Source organism: Mustela putorius, unplaced genomic scaffold (genome assembly GCF_011764305.1).
Source record: "Mustela putorius furo isolate JIRA1106 unplaced genomic scaffold, ASM1176430v1.1 tig00003845_pilon_pilon_pilon, whole genome shotgun sequence".
Classification (NCBI taxonomy): Eukaryota; Metazoa; Chordata; class Mammalia; order Carnivora; family Mustelidae; genus Mustela; species Mustela putorius.
The window spans coordinates 2,083,674-2,098,117 of NW_025421998.1; the positions used below are offsets into that span (position 1 = coordinate 2,083,674).

A 14,444-nucleotide genomic window follows, 5' to 3' on the forward strand; every position below is an offset into this window, starting at 1 on the left:
AAATGGAGAGTTTAAACCTTCAATTTTATATTAAAACATAAAGTATGGGGGAGTAATATTTTATTTTGTTGAGTTTAGAAGAATCCTAATGCAAGAAACCTCATCTCTTATTATGTAAGAGGAAAACCAATGAAATGTCAAATAAAAGCTAAGGATGTAGCACAACATTACTGGTGTTTTACGTTCATTTTTTTTGAATATAGCTAAGAAATTTGGAGGCACCAGTTTCTTTGAATTATAACACAAATATACTTAGCTAGCCAACTAGAATGCCTTGGACATTACTTGATTGATGTTGATGGAAATAAGATTGTAGAATTTATGTTAAAGAAAAAAGCCTTCTTTTGATCTTTTTGTGAAAATGTGAGAGAGGTGGTTCAGGGCAAAGGAGAATGTAATCGCTTATTCACTCAGTCAGACATCCATTCATTCATTTAGTAAATAGTAATTGATGGCTGTCACGTGCTTGCCCTCCTTTTCTCTCCCTCCCTCCCTCTCTGTCTCTATCTGTACAAGACTATGTTATGTATCCCATACTATACACATAGTCTTGTATTAGGTATTGGGCAAGGAGAGAGTGTGACGGAAAACAGTGAATTAGCAAAGACAAAGCTATGAAGCATTCAAGGAGGTCCTCCAGTCCAGTTTAAGGTAAATTGTGTCCAGTGTCACAGAAGAGTTACACAGAAATGTGGGTGTTTTGAGCAGTGAAAAGTAATAAGCATAAGGAATCCTATTTAATGAATTAATAAAAGTTTAAAACCTGACAAAGGGTTGCAAAATGTCTTAATCACCCAAGCACGATTATAATACCACTGACTATATGCCCTACTCTGCACCTTTTATTCCTATGATTTATTCATTCCGGAACTGGAAACCTGATCTCCCAACTTATCAAAGAGCTCTTTATCCTTTTAAAGCCTTTTTGTAGTCAGTTTGTCATATTACTCATAAGTTCCATCTCAGTGATTAAGAGGAATTTAATGGAGGGTTTCCACTTCTACTGTTCAGTGATTTTGAAATTATTGTGACCTGAGAATATCCGAAAATTTCCTTTTTTTTGTAAAGTTATTCTCTCCATATGTGTTCCTTCTTTCTTACAGCCAATATTAAAGGTTATGATTTCACAGATTTATTCAAATGAAAACATTTTTCATTATCATTTTATTGTAGTTACTACATTAAAAAGTATTTTAGTTGTATTATTGGTAGTGCTGAACATGAGCAGTGATTGACAGGGACCGAACACCACTGATGTTTGAAGAACTTTTCTAAAATGATTAATGATGAAGGAGAAAGAGGTACGAAATGGTGTATTCAAAGCTTACAGAGACCTTGAAATGGAGTTCTATATTCTGTAAGAACTCAGCAGTTAAAAATGGAGCCTGAATTCTCAGTTTGTCTCTTTTACTTTGATTACCTGTGCTTTAGGTGTTGTACTAAAAAACCATTGCTGATCTAAGGACATGAGTATTTACTCCAATATTTTCTAAGAGTTTTATAGTTTTTACATCTTACGTTCAGGTCTATGATCCATTGAGAGAGAGAGAGAGAGAGTATGTGTGTGTGTGTGCATGTGTATCCTGTAAGATGTGAAGTCTAACTTCACTATTTTGCAGTTGCTTTAGTATCATTTGGAAAAAGACTAATATTTTCCCATTGAATTTTCTTGGCGCTATTGTTCAAAATCAATTAGCCATTAATGTAAGGGTTAATTATAGAACTTTGGTTATTTAAAAGTGTTTTTATTTATTTCCACATTTGTATGTATTTCTCAAACTTTCTAATACTGATTTCTGATTTCATTCCTTGTATTTGAAAATACATACTTTGACTGATTTCAGCTCCTTTAGATTCACTGAGGCTTATGTTATGTCCCAGCATGGGATCAGTTCCGCAGAATGTTCTCTGTGTTCTTAAGAGTGTGTATTCTTTTGAATATGCTAGAGTTGTCTGTTAGATGTCTATGCTAAATGTCTGTTGTTTGTTTTTACCGTTGTTTAATTCTTACATTTCCTTTTTCATCTTCTGCCTAGTTGCTATACACATTATTGAAAGTTGGGTGTTGAAATCTCCAGCCATTATTCAGGAAGTGTCTGTCCCCCCTTTCAGTCAGTTTCTGCTTCATATATTTCGACCTCTTTTCTTACACGCATATATGCTTACCACTGTTATACCATCTTTAAGAATTATACCTTTATCATCTTAAGAAAGAGATGATTATTTCTGGTTATATTTTTTTGTTTTAATATCGGTTTTCTGCTATTAGTATAGCCACTGCATTCTCTCTCTCTCTCTTAAGATTTTATTTATTTATTTGTCAGAGAGAGAGAGAGAGCACAAGCAGGCAGAGTGGCAGGCAGAGGGAGAGAGTGGGAAGCAGGCTCCCTGCCATGCAAGGAGCCTGATGCAGAATTCTATCCCAGGACCCTGGGAACATGACCTGAGCTGAAGGCAGAGGCTTAACCCACTGACCTGCATTCTCGTTTATGATTGTTGTTTTCATTGTACATCTTTTTTATCCTTTTATTTTCAACCTATTTGCATGTTTGAATACAAAGTGTCTCTAATGTAGACAGTATATAGTTGGATCCTGTGTTTTTTAATTTGCTCTGAAAATGTATGCCTTTTGATTGAACTGTTTAAACCATTCATGCTTAGTTACTATTGATTTGGTTGGATTTACACCTGACATTTTTCTTTTTGTTTTCTATGTGTCTCTTGTATTTTTTAGTCCTTGGTTCCTTTCATTGTCTTCTTTTGTATTAAGTAGATACTTCCTAGTATAATATTTTAATTTCTGTCATAACTTTCAATGACATTTTGAGTTTTTTTTTTTTAACTGATTTCTTTAGGGCCTATAATATATACCTTAACTTTATCAGACTTCAGCTTCAACTATATTGACTTCAGCTTCTTTTTGAGTAGTTAACACACAATGTTACATTAGTTTCAAGTGTACAACATAGTGAATCAGCAACTTTATGCTGTGTTCACAAGTATAGCCACCATCTATCATATACAACACTATTACGATACCATTGACTATATTCCGTATGCTGCATCTTTTATTCCCGTGGCTTATTCATTCCATAACTGGAAGCCTGTATCTCCCATTACCTTTCACCCATAATTCTACTATGGGGTACTTACCCAAAGAAAGTGAAAACACTAATTCAAAGAAATATTGCACCCCTATGTTTGTTTAAGCATTATTTATAATAACTAAGATATGAGAAGCAACCCAAATGTCCATCAATAGATGAATGGATAAAGAAGGTCTCACTCACACACACATACACACACACTGGAATATTACCAGCCATAAAAAATAGGAGAGCTTGCCACTTGCTACAAGATGGATTGACCTAGAGGTCCTGGAGAAAGACGAATACCATGTGATTCCACCTTTCTGTGAAACCTAAAAAACAAAACAAAACAAATGAATAAATGTTTGTGAATGAAAAGCAAAATCAGACCTATACATAGAGAACAATCTGATGGTTGCCAGAATTAAGAGGGGATGGGAATATGGTCAAAAAAGAATTGACTTCAGTTTTATACTGTTTTTTTTTTTTTACAGTGAAATATGGAAACTTTACTCATCTCTCTCACATCTATATATATTATCAACTCAACAATACACCATTATAATTATTACTCTAAATAATATGTTATATTAAATATTTCAGGACAGCTGATAAAACAAATGAGATCAAATACATATTTATAGAATTTTTATATTAATCTTTTTATTTTATCTTGTTTCCCTAATTTCTACATATGGATTTGAGTTAAAGATTTGAGTTGGATCTGATGTCCTTTCCTCAATCCAGTACACACTTTTGCCCTTATCCACTCCCTTTGTGCTATTATTGTTAAATACATTACATTTATAAGTTATAGGCCCAACACTACACTTATATAGAGATTGTATACTGCAGTAGCTTCTTAAATCAGCCAAGAGAGGGGCATCTGGGTGGCTCAGTGGGTTAAGCCGCTGCCTTCAGCTCAGGTCATGATCTCAGGGTCCTGGGATTGAGTCCCGCATCGGGCTCTCTGCTCGGCGGGGAGCCTGCTTCCCCTCTCTCTCTCTACCTGCCCCTCTGCCTACTTGTGATCTCTCTGTCAAATAAATAAATAAAATCTTAAAAAAAAATAAATCAGCCAAGAGGAGAAAGGAAAAATATGTAATTATATCATTTTTACAATTGCCTGTGTGATTATTTTACTGCTATTCTGTTTATCTGTGGTGAATTTATAGTGCTATGTGGTATCATTTACTTTTAGCCTGAAGAACTTTCTTTGATATTTATTATAATAAGTCAGCTACCAACAGATTCCCTGTTTTGGTATAACTGGGATTATGTTGAATATGCTTTCATTTGTGAAAGATAGTTTTGCTGGATACAATATTCTTATTTGACAGTTTTTTACTTCTAACACTCTTAATATGTTTCTTTCTGACTTCCATGATGTCTGATGAGACGTTACGTTAATCTTATTCAGCTCCCTTGTATGTCATTTTGCTTTTGCTCCTTTAAGGGTTTCCTCTTTGTCTTTCAATATTTTATGTTTGTGGGTGTGTGTGAGTCTCTTAGCATTTATCATACTTAGAGTTCACTGAACCTGAATGTATAGAATAATGTTTTTCATGAAATCTGCAAAGTTTTAAGCCATTATTTCTTTGATATTGTTCCTCTCTTTCTCAAATATCCTTCTGGTTCCGCTATTTATGTATATGTTGGTGCTTTTAATGGTATTTCATACTTCTCTAATGCTCTGTTCTCTTCATTTTTTTCCTCTCTTCAGATTGCATAATCTCTATTCATCTATCTCTAAATTTGCTGATTCTTTCTTCTGACAATTCACATACAGGGTCAAGCCCCTCCAGTGAATTTTTCATCTCAGTTAATCTTGACTGCAAAAGGAACCCATTTGGTTCCTTTTAATAATTGGAATATTTCTATGTCTCTATTGATATGATATCTTGGATGGGACATTGTCCTCATATCTTCCTTTAATTCTTTAAGCATGGCTTTCTTTTGTTCTTTGAACATATTTATAATAGCTGCTTTGAAGTTTTTTCTTGCTAAGTCTACCATCTGGGCCTCTTCAGAGGTGGTTTCTATTGCCAGCATTTTCTTTCTGTGTAGTGGTCACACTTTACTGTTTCTTTGCATGTCTCATAATTCTTTGTTGATATCTGGACATATTAGATCTGCTTTGTCCCTGGGAGCTGTTTTGTCTGTCTCTTAACAGGTCAAAGAGCAGTGACTTGGCTGCACCAATTCTGTGAAGTCCATTTTACCTGCAACACCCTTAACCACTGAGGTCCCAGCTCAGATGGTTTCCACCTGCTTTTATCTTTTACCCGCAGGTCTCTCCCAAGTTGGCATAAGCCACTTATTGGGTGAAGGCCATTTTAGCCAGTTAGATTCTTATGCTTTATATGGTTGTGTGTGTGACTTGGTTGGTTGTTTGTGTGACTTGGAAGCTGCTGTCACAGTAAAGGGAATTTTTTCCTCCCTCCTCTCAGGCAAGGACTAATAGCTTGGGGATTCCCTCTGTGATTTGCTACTGTGAGAGCACAACCTTGGGCACTCAGTTTCCCAGACTTCCAAAGATAAGTGAGATTTGATTTTTAAGCGTAGCTTCCTAGACATCACTCCTGGGTCAGAATAGCATACTTAAGTCAGTGTTTGGTAGATTGAGCCCGTGCCAGTGAGGCTTTTGATTTTTTGATGGGTCAGGGTGCAGCGTGGTGAATGCTTTCAGATCTGTCTTCACATCTGGCTCTGATTGCTCCTAGTGGGCACAGCCTGGGACGCATGCACCCCTTCCTTACCGTGAAGAGTTGCTTATGATCCCAGGAAGGCTTTCCCCAAAGGTCTCTTTCCCTGGTTCTCTCTTCTAAAGTTTTGGTGATTCTCTGCTGTTTTGCTCCTGTTCTGGAGCTACCACCTTTCTTTTAATTGCCCTCCACAAAGATCCCTATTGTTTTCAACAACCCCCACCTAGGTCAGTAGGCGTGGAATTTCCATCCTCTCTTATCAAAAAAGCCAGTGGCTTCAGGGAGAGCTGGGGAGCTCTTTATTTTGATGACCTACTATGTCCTCCCAGCTATGCCTGCCTGGACTATAGCTTCAGGAAGTCTAAGGGAAGTCAGAGATATAGTCGCCTGTCCTGAATGGATACAACTGTAATCCCAGAGTGAGAGTTTGGCAGAGAGCAAGCTCCCATTATTTTGGCCTCACTTGCTTGGAGTAGAGTGCTGGGTTAAAGCTTTCATCACATGGAATTCTGGAGCTTGGTAGTGGTGGTGGAGAGGGCATATCAGCGGAGTGAGCCACGGCTCCAGTGCCAGATTCTCACTTCTTTCTAAGACTCAGTAGGTTTTCTTGAGAGAATATTTCTTCATCTGCTGTATGCCCTCACAATAATTTCCAGGGATTTAAAATTATATTTAACATTAATTTCCACATGCTAACTTGCTATGTCATTGAGAAAAGGGTCTGCTGAGCAGTTTACTCCATCATTTCAGAAGTCTTACCTGCTTGCATTCCACCTTGCCTTTTCGGGACATCCTGAAGTTCTTTGGCCTGTCAGAGTATCCATGTGCTAATTTCTTTTACTTTGTACTTTGTGCTCACCCTCCTTCCACTTACACTTGTACCTTTAAGAAGGTCTGATGGTGCTCTGCTGGGCTTCTTGGTCTCCTTGTCCTCACCTTGCTATGTATGGTCTCCCCTTTATTGTTCCTTTTGAAAGACAAATGTAAAAGTTTTATGGTAGTGTTTTTACAGTGTTCTCCAAAAGAACACCTGGGTTAGAATCATCCAGGGGCCTTGTTAAATTTCATATTTCTGGAGCTAACCAAGCCCAGTGGTTTTTAATGTCTTTGGATAAGATTCAAGAATTGGCTTATGTAGATTTCCCAGAATTATTCTGGTACAAACTGTATTTTGAGAATCATTATAGGGGATGGTAGAAGATGATGTTGGAAGTGTAACTTGGGTCCTAATCATGAAGCACCTTAAATATTACTCTGATGGATTTGGATTTTTCCGTGTGGGCTAAGTGTTGGAATAAAAAATGGCCTTATATATCATATATAAAAAGTACTAAGTATCATCTGTGTCCCCTCACCTTCCCTGGTGCACCTCCCTTTCTGTTACCGACACTTTGTGTGCCCCTCACTCACCCAGTATGCACTTAGGGCCCTCATCCTTTTTTTTTTTTTTTCTCAAAGGTTTATTTATTTTTCTTATTTGACAGAGAGAGAGAGAGCACAAGCAGGGGGAGCAGGACAAGGAGAAGAAGCAGGCTCCTCCCTGAGCAGGAAGCCAGATGTCAGGCTTGATCCCAGTAAGCTGATATCAAGACCTGAGCCAAAGGCAGACACTTTAACCTCTGAGCCACCCAGAAGCCCCTAGAGTCTTCATCCTTTATCAGTCTCTATTTCCTCTCCTTTCTTTGCCTCTGACTTCCTACCAGCTCAGCATTTCCTCATCTATCCTTCCCCTCTAGGCTCTTAAAGCATCACTTTGTTTCTTTCTTTTTCAAATAAAAACTTTAGAGACAATTTCTGCAATACAAATGATTTTCTAAACCAGATACTGTGTTTAGGGAGTTATTTTTAATGTGATTGCTTTTTCTACCTGCTTCCCTGTACTGCCTTCCACTCATGCCACATGAAAAAGGGACAGTAACCTTGTGCCTAAATTCTGAAATATTATCAACTCCTAAAATTCTTTAAGACTGTCAGCTTAACATAGGCTTTGGTTAAAAGTGAAGGATTTTTTAACAAGGCTGTGTAAATCAAGAACTTCATATGTAGGAAATATTAATTTCCTTCTTTTTTAAGAAAAAAGGTTGATATTCAGGATCTATTCAGGTGCCTGGGTGGCTCAGTGGGTTGGGCCTCTGCTTTCGGATCGGGTCATGATCTCAGGGTCCTGGGATCAGGCCCCACATTGGGCTCTCTGCTCAGCAGGGAGTCTGCTCCCCCCCCCACCCCCCTTGGCCTGCCTCTCTGCCTACTTGTGATCTCTGTCAGGTAAATAAATAAAATCTTTAAAACAATTTTTTAAAAAATGAACTCAAACTCAACACACTCAAAACAGATAATCATGTCAAAAAATGGGCAGAAGACATGAAAAGATACTTTTCAATGAAGACATACAAATGGCTAACAGACACATGGAAAAATGTTCATCATCACTAGCCATCAGGGAGATTCAAATCAAAACCACATTGAGATACCACCTTACACCAGTTAGAATGGCCAGAGTTAACAAGATAGGAAACAACATGTGTTGGAGAGGATGTGGAGAAAGGGGAACCCTCGTACACTATTGGTGGGAATGCAAGTTGGTGCAGCGACTTTGGAAAACAGTGTGGAGATTCCTTAAGAAATTAAAAATAGAGCTTCCCTATGACCCTGAAATGGCACTACTGGATATTTACCCCAAAGATACAGATGTAGTGAAAAGAAGGGCCATCTTTACCCCAGTGTTCATAGCAGCAATGGCCCCAGTCACCAATCTGTGGAAAGAACCGAAATGCCCTTCAACGGATGAATGGGTAAGGAAGATATGGTCCATATATACAATGGAGTATTATGCCTCCATCAGAAAGGATGAATACCCAACTTTGGTATCAATATGGATGGGACTGGAAGAGATTATGCTGAGTGAAATAAGTCAGGGAGAGAGAGTCAATTATCATATGGTTTCACTTATTTGTGGAGCATAAGAAATAACACGGAAGACATGGGGAGATGGAGAGGAGAAGGGAGTTGAGGGAAGTTAGAGGGGGAGATGAACCACAAGAGACTATGGATTCTGAAAAACAATCAGGGTTTTGAAGTGGTGGGGGCTGGGAAGTTGGGTGAGCCAGGTGGTGGGTATTATGGAGGGCACGTATTGCATGGAGCACTGGGTGTGGCACATTGAATTCTGATATTGAATTCTGGTACACTGAAAAGAAATTAAAAAAAAAAACAATACACAGGAAAGAAGATCTTCTAGAAAGCTTTTGCCAATAGAGCAATTAGAAGATTGTGTTGCTGAATGATTCATCTATGCTTCAGGTGTTCAAAGCCTGAACTACAATGATTATGGTGGGTCTGGAAAATAAGAGATAAAAGCCACACTAAAAAGAAGTGATTGAACTCAGTGAGTATTCAGTGATTGGGAACTCTTACAAGTTACAGTGAAAGATACCATAAGTATTTAGTATCCGGAATATATAAGGAATTTCTACAACTCAACAATGAAAGGACAAGTAACATAATTAAAAATGGATCAGGGATTTAAATAGACACTTGTTCAAAGAAGATATACAAATGGTCATTGAATTCATGGTAAGATGCTCAGCTCATAAATTATTAGGGGAATATAAATCAAAATTATAGTGTGATGTAACTGGGGGACTGTAATGAAAAAAGATAGTAACAGGTGTTGTTAAGTGTATAGATTAATTGGAACCCTTGCACAGTACTGGTGACAATGTGAAATGGTGTAGCTTCTTTGGAAAATAGGCAGTTCTTCAAAACTTAAAAATGCAGTTACCTTTGGACCCAGCGATTTCAGTCCTAGGTATAAGAAGTGAAAAAATATGTTTGTACAAAATGTGTGCACATATGTTCATGGAAGCTTTATTCGTATGTCTGAAAGGACACAAACAACATAAATTTTCATCAGCAGATGAATGGATAATCAAATGTGGTATATCTATGCAATGGAATATTATTCATCCATAAAAGGGTATGAAGTACTGATATATGCTGCAGCATGAATGGCCCTTGGAAACATGCTAAGTGAAGGGAGATACACATAAAAGGCCATCTTTTGTATGACTCCATTGATATGGAATGTCCAGAATAGATAAAACCCATTCAGAGAGACAGAAAGTACTTTAGTGGTTTCCAGGGACTGAAGGAAGGAGGGGGTAGGGGAATGGTTGCTAAGGAGTATGGGGTTTCCTTCTGGGGTGATGAAAATGTTCTGTAATTAGATAGTGGTGATGGTTGCACAAACGAGAATATATTTAACGTACTTTAAGAGGATGAATTTTATGTTATATAAATTATATCTCAAAATAAAAACAAAAGATACCATAAGAGGTTAGAAATTCATTTTCCAAGAACAAATTAGTGTTGGGAGGATTTAAGTGGTTGCATGGGGATGAGCATGGAGAGTTAGGTCTTGAGTTTTATGAAAGACTAGGATATCGCATATACTCCCTTAAAGCTGGTTCCTTTGGTTTATTGGTCTTTGTGCCCCTAATTACAAGCACAATGTAGACCTACAAAGTGGAGTTGTAAACAGGATGAATAGAATATTCATAGATTCTTGTTGTTGTCCCATAGATCACTGAGACCTTGTCAATTTTATTCAATTTTCTTACCCTCTACTTTTCACATGACATTGATCCTTTCAAGGTGATTGTGTTCAGACTAAGTTCTGCTTAGCCTTTGAAGGGAAAAGGTTCCAATGTCAGTTCAATTTTCTAACCTTTCGAAGAGCCATCCAAATCTGGAGGAGTGTATATACCACCTCATAGCCAGTCTGGGTTCTGGATGGCGTTGTATCTATTAATTCAGTTCTCAAAGTGTGATTTGTTGAACTTGATGTAGGCATGCGTCCAGGTGTTCATAAGTCATGTAATGCAATCATATTCCCAAGTTCTCTCAGGATCTCCTTGGTCATTTCCAGTTCCCTGGGGTGCCTCGTTTTGGTCCTCTGGCTGGATATGATGGCTTTAGTTATGCTCTTCTCCCGTTCACTTTCACAATGGCAGTCTTGCCACTTGTCTTTGGGGCCAACTGGCAAGTGAGTGGAAAAGTGCAATCAGATTTGAGTCCACACTTTGAAACTGCAGTTCCATCAAACCTCAAGGGATGTTCCCTTCTCTTGGGATTTTGGCTTTTGCTGGTTCCCATGGCCTTGCTCATCAAAGCTGCCACTATCCTGTCACCACAGCATTTTCTGAGAGTTGGGGGGGGGGTAGGAGAATAGATAAAAGAAAGGGAAAAAATGGGGGGTTTCCACACTCTTCTTGAGTGTGCATTCCCTTTCCCATTCTTTGAACCAGAACTAAAAGGCTTCTGCCTATGCTTTCCTGTTTACATCTGTGCTAATCCATTCGAGCTGCTATAACAAAAATACCATAGACTGTGTTGCTAATAAACCATGGAAACTTATTTGTCACATTTCTGGAAGCCGTAAAGTCCAAGTTCAAGATGCTGACCACTTCCTGGTTCATACCCTGCTGATTTTATGCTTTGTCCTCTCCTGGTAGAAGGGATGAGGGAGCTCTTGGAGGTCTCCTTTATGAGGATGTTAATCCCATTCTTGAGGGCTCCACCCTTCTGACTTGGTCCCCTCCCCCCAGGATCCCACCTCCAAATACCACCCATTTTTGGACTAGATTTCAGCATAAGGAATTGGGGGGGGCATGGGGGATGGGCACAAACATTCAATCTATAGCAAAGTCCCAGCACTCACTTCTTTCTTTCCTATGTAACGAGTTCAGACCAGGGGATACGGCAGTAAAAAAATTGGTAAACTTACTGCTTCTATGGTGGTATTTGAATTCTGTTCTTCCCCAATCCATCTGCTGCTGTTTACTTTTGAATCCTCAAATAGCCGCTGCATGTATTCTGTCGAGGTTTTTAGCCACATTCAGCTGGAGATAGCGTGGAGTATACTGATTTCTCTGTAGTACCCAGAACATGAGTGTTTCAACATTAAAGCAAAATTTCTTACTATTTTTAGAAGAGTTCCTGAATAATTTTCCTTGAAGAGAACCCTAACATGTTAGGTAGAAGCGCTCATATACTTTGTAGCTACTTTGTCATGCAAATGAGGCTTTTCCTGAAATGGGTAATCAAAACAAAATATAGAAATAAATTGAATGAAAAAGGTCATTAAATAACTGAAACTATCATAAAGAACCCTGATTTTTATACCAGCTGTAGGGTAAGTTAAATATTACAGTTTTGAACATTGTATTTATACTAATATACTAATACACCATTGCTTTTGAATGCTTTGTATATGGGTTTTTTTTTAATTAAAATAAAGAATTTTCTGCTAAAGGGAAAATCTTTGGACTGTAGGAATAAATCGTTAGTTTTTCCTTAAGCTACTTTCCATAAATGTCAATTTTCTGTGTCAGTCATTTGACGTGTATCTAGTACTTCTTCCCTGTTCTCTGGCAAATGAAATATTTAAGAGTATGAGGGAAAACAGAATTTTCGGAAAGAGGAATAGTGTCAGAGCCAGCAATGGTCAGGGAGACTGAGGAAAAAAAAAGTGTATTTTCTTGTTTTTGAGCAGTACTAAATCTTAAAGCATTCACCCAGTTTTTCACAGCAAATATAGTATAACTCATCATGTGATGACAGTGAGGGGGTGCTCACAAAATGATGGGAATGTGGAAGAAGTAAAAAAGAACCAACTTCAAAGAGTTCCCAGGGGTCAGAGTGGGACAATCTAAGTAACAAAAATAAATGGAATATAATTATAGTAATGAATCTTAATCCATAGATTATCCACGAGTCCATCCTAGTATAAATAATTGAATCAGTAAACAAATACAGAAGAATGGAAAGAGCTGGCCAGATTGTAGGATCCCAATTAGTAAATGTAGAAGGAATGGGGGAAATCGAAAATTACCTTTAGGTAAACATCCCAGTAAAAGCTGTTGCAGGAAAGAACCACTGATGGAGGCTAAAATTACAGTGAAAAAAAAAGATATTTGTAGACTCTCAAAGGATCCCTCCATATTTTCTGTCACAAAGGAAAAATGATTAACTTTTCCCTGAAGGAGTCTCACCGATACCAGTTTTAACCAAGTGACCCAAGTTAGTATCCCCAGTAGTAAGATCTATCAGCATCGGGATGCCTGGGTGGCTCAGTCAACTAGGCATTTGCCTTCGGCTGGAGTCTGTGATCGAGTCCTGCATTGGCATCAGGCACCCTGCTCAGCGGGGAGTCTGCTTCTCCCTCTCCCTCTGCCTGCTACTTCCCCTAGTTGTTTCTCTTTCTCTGACTAAGAAAAAAAAAGGTCTATCAGGATCACGAGTCCTTTGAAATGATTCATAACATCACCTTCTTGTCCCAAATGCGTAATTTTACTAGAGGCTGAGGAACTGTCCCAGATGGGAGAAAGCTAAAAAAGGTATGGCAGTTAGATGCAGTATGTGGGATTCTGGATTGTCTTGTGGTCCATAGAGAAGGGCCAGTGTGATCCTCGTCAAAATTCACAGTTTCTCAGTAAGAAAGAGAGTACCCATGTACAATGTTTGGTTTTGATAATTTTATGGTGGTTAGGAAAGCTGTTAATGGTAGAAGCTGGGTGGAGTGGTATTTGAGGACTGTGCTTTGTAACTTTTCTGTAAGTCTAAAATTATTTCCAAATAAAAAGTTAAAAAAAAAAACCCACACACGAAAAAATCTGATTTCAAATACTTCACATTGTCTAGCTACAAAAACAATAGGGATTGCATTAAGAAAAAATTAAAGTGGAATGGGGGCAAAGGGGAAGTCCTCTCTAAACATGCAAAGTAAAATTTCAAATTTCATTGCCCTTCCCTCAGATTTCTGCCACTTTAAAACGATGCTTATTGAAATGTCAGAGGACTGTTCTATGCCATTGTTTGTGTTCTCTCACATTTCAAATGGACTGATTATAACAATTCTCCCTTTGCTGTTTCAGAGACATAAAACACTGAGTAGTTGAAGCCTGAAGGATTGCTGATATTTCTGCACCATAGCTGAGATTTTATTTCTGATGCCTGAGGACCACTAAGACAGCCACACACTCAATCAAATGTTCAGATCTTCTCCACCCAATTGTAGTTGATTCCTTGTCAAAAATTTAAATGAAAGATAATTTAAATTCATTTTTCTTTACAAAACAGATTTTTGCTAATTTATAAAATGTAATTAAAATGTTACCAGAATGCAGTTACTCTTGGAAATACTTCTCTACAGATTCTCATTTTTGCAAAATAGATATGTCTCATTTAACTTTTATGAAAAATGGTTAAATTTTAAAAATTGGTTTCAGATGCTGTCCAATTTCTTCGTGGTATGTGGAAGTGTCAATAGTTGTTGCAAGCCCTTTTATATCATCAGGCGGTGATTCTCAAACAGGGTAGGCATCAGTCACCTGGGGAACTTTTTCAAAATAGAGATCCTTCAGGTTCTAGCAGCAGGATTTTGATAATACAGGTTAGTATAGAGTTAAGGATATCTGGATTTTTAGAAGATTCCTCCAGGATTCTATGGTAGAAGCAGAGAATGCTTTGGAGGGAGGAGAGCGTTGTTTATGAACATGGTCTTTATAGTTGGCCAGAACTGGCTTTTATTCGGGCTCTGCCACTTCCTCATGGAGTGACTATGAGCACCAATCAACCTTCCTGTGCCTCA

At 38.0% G+C, this 14,444-nt stretch overlaps 1 protein-coding gene across 1 annotated transcript in view; it reads left to right on the forward strand.

Moving 5' to 3' along the window:
• SUGCT (succinyl-CoA:glutarate-CoA transferase) overlaps positions 1–14,444 on the forward strand; it is a 799,797-nt gene that overhangs the window by 406,741 nt on the left and 378,612 nt on the right. The window lies entirely within an intron of this gene.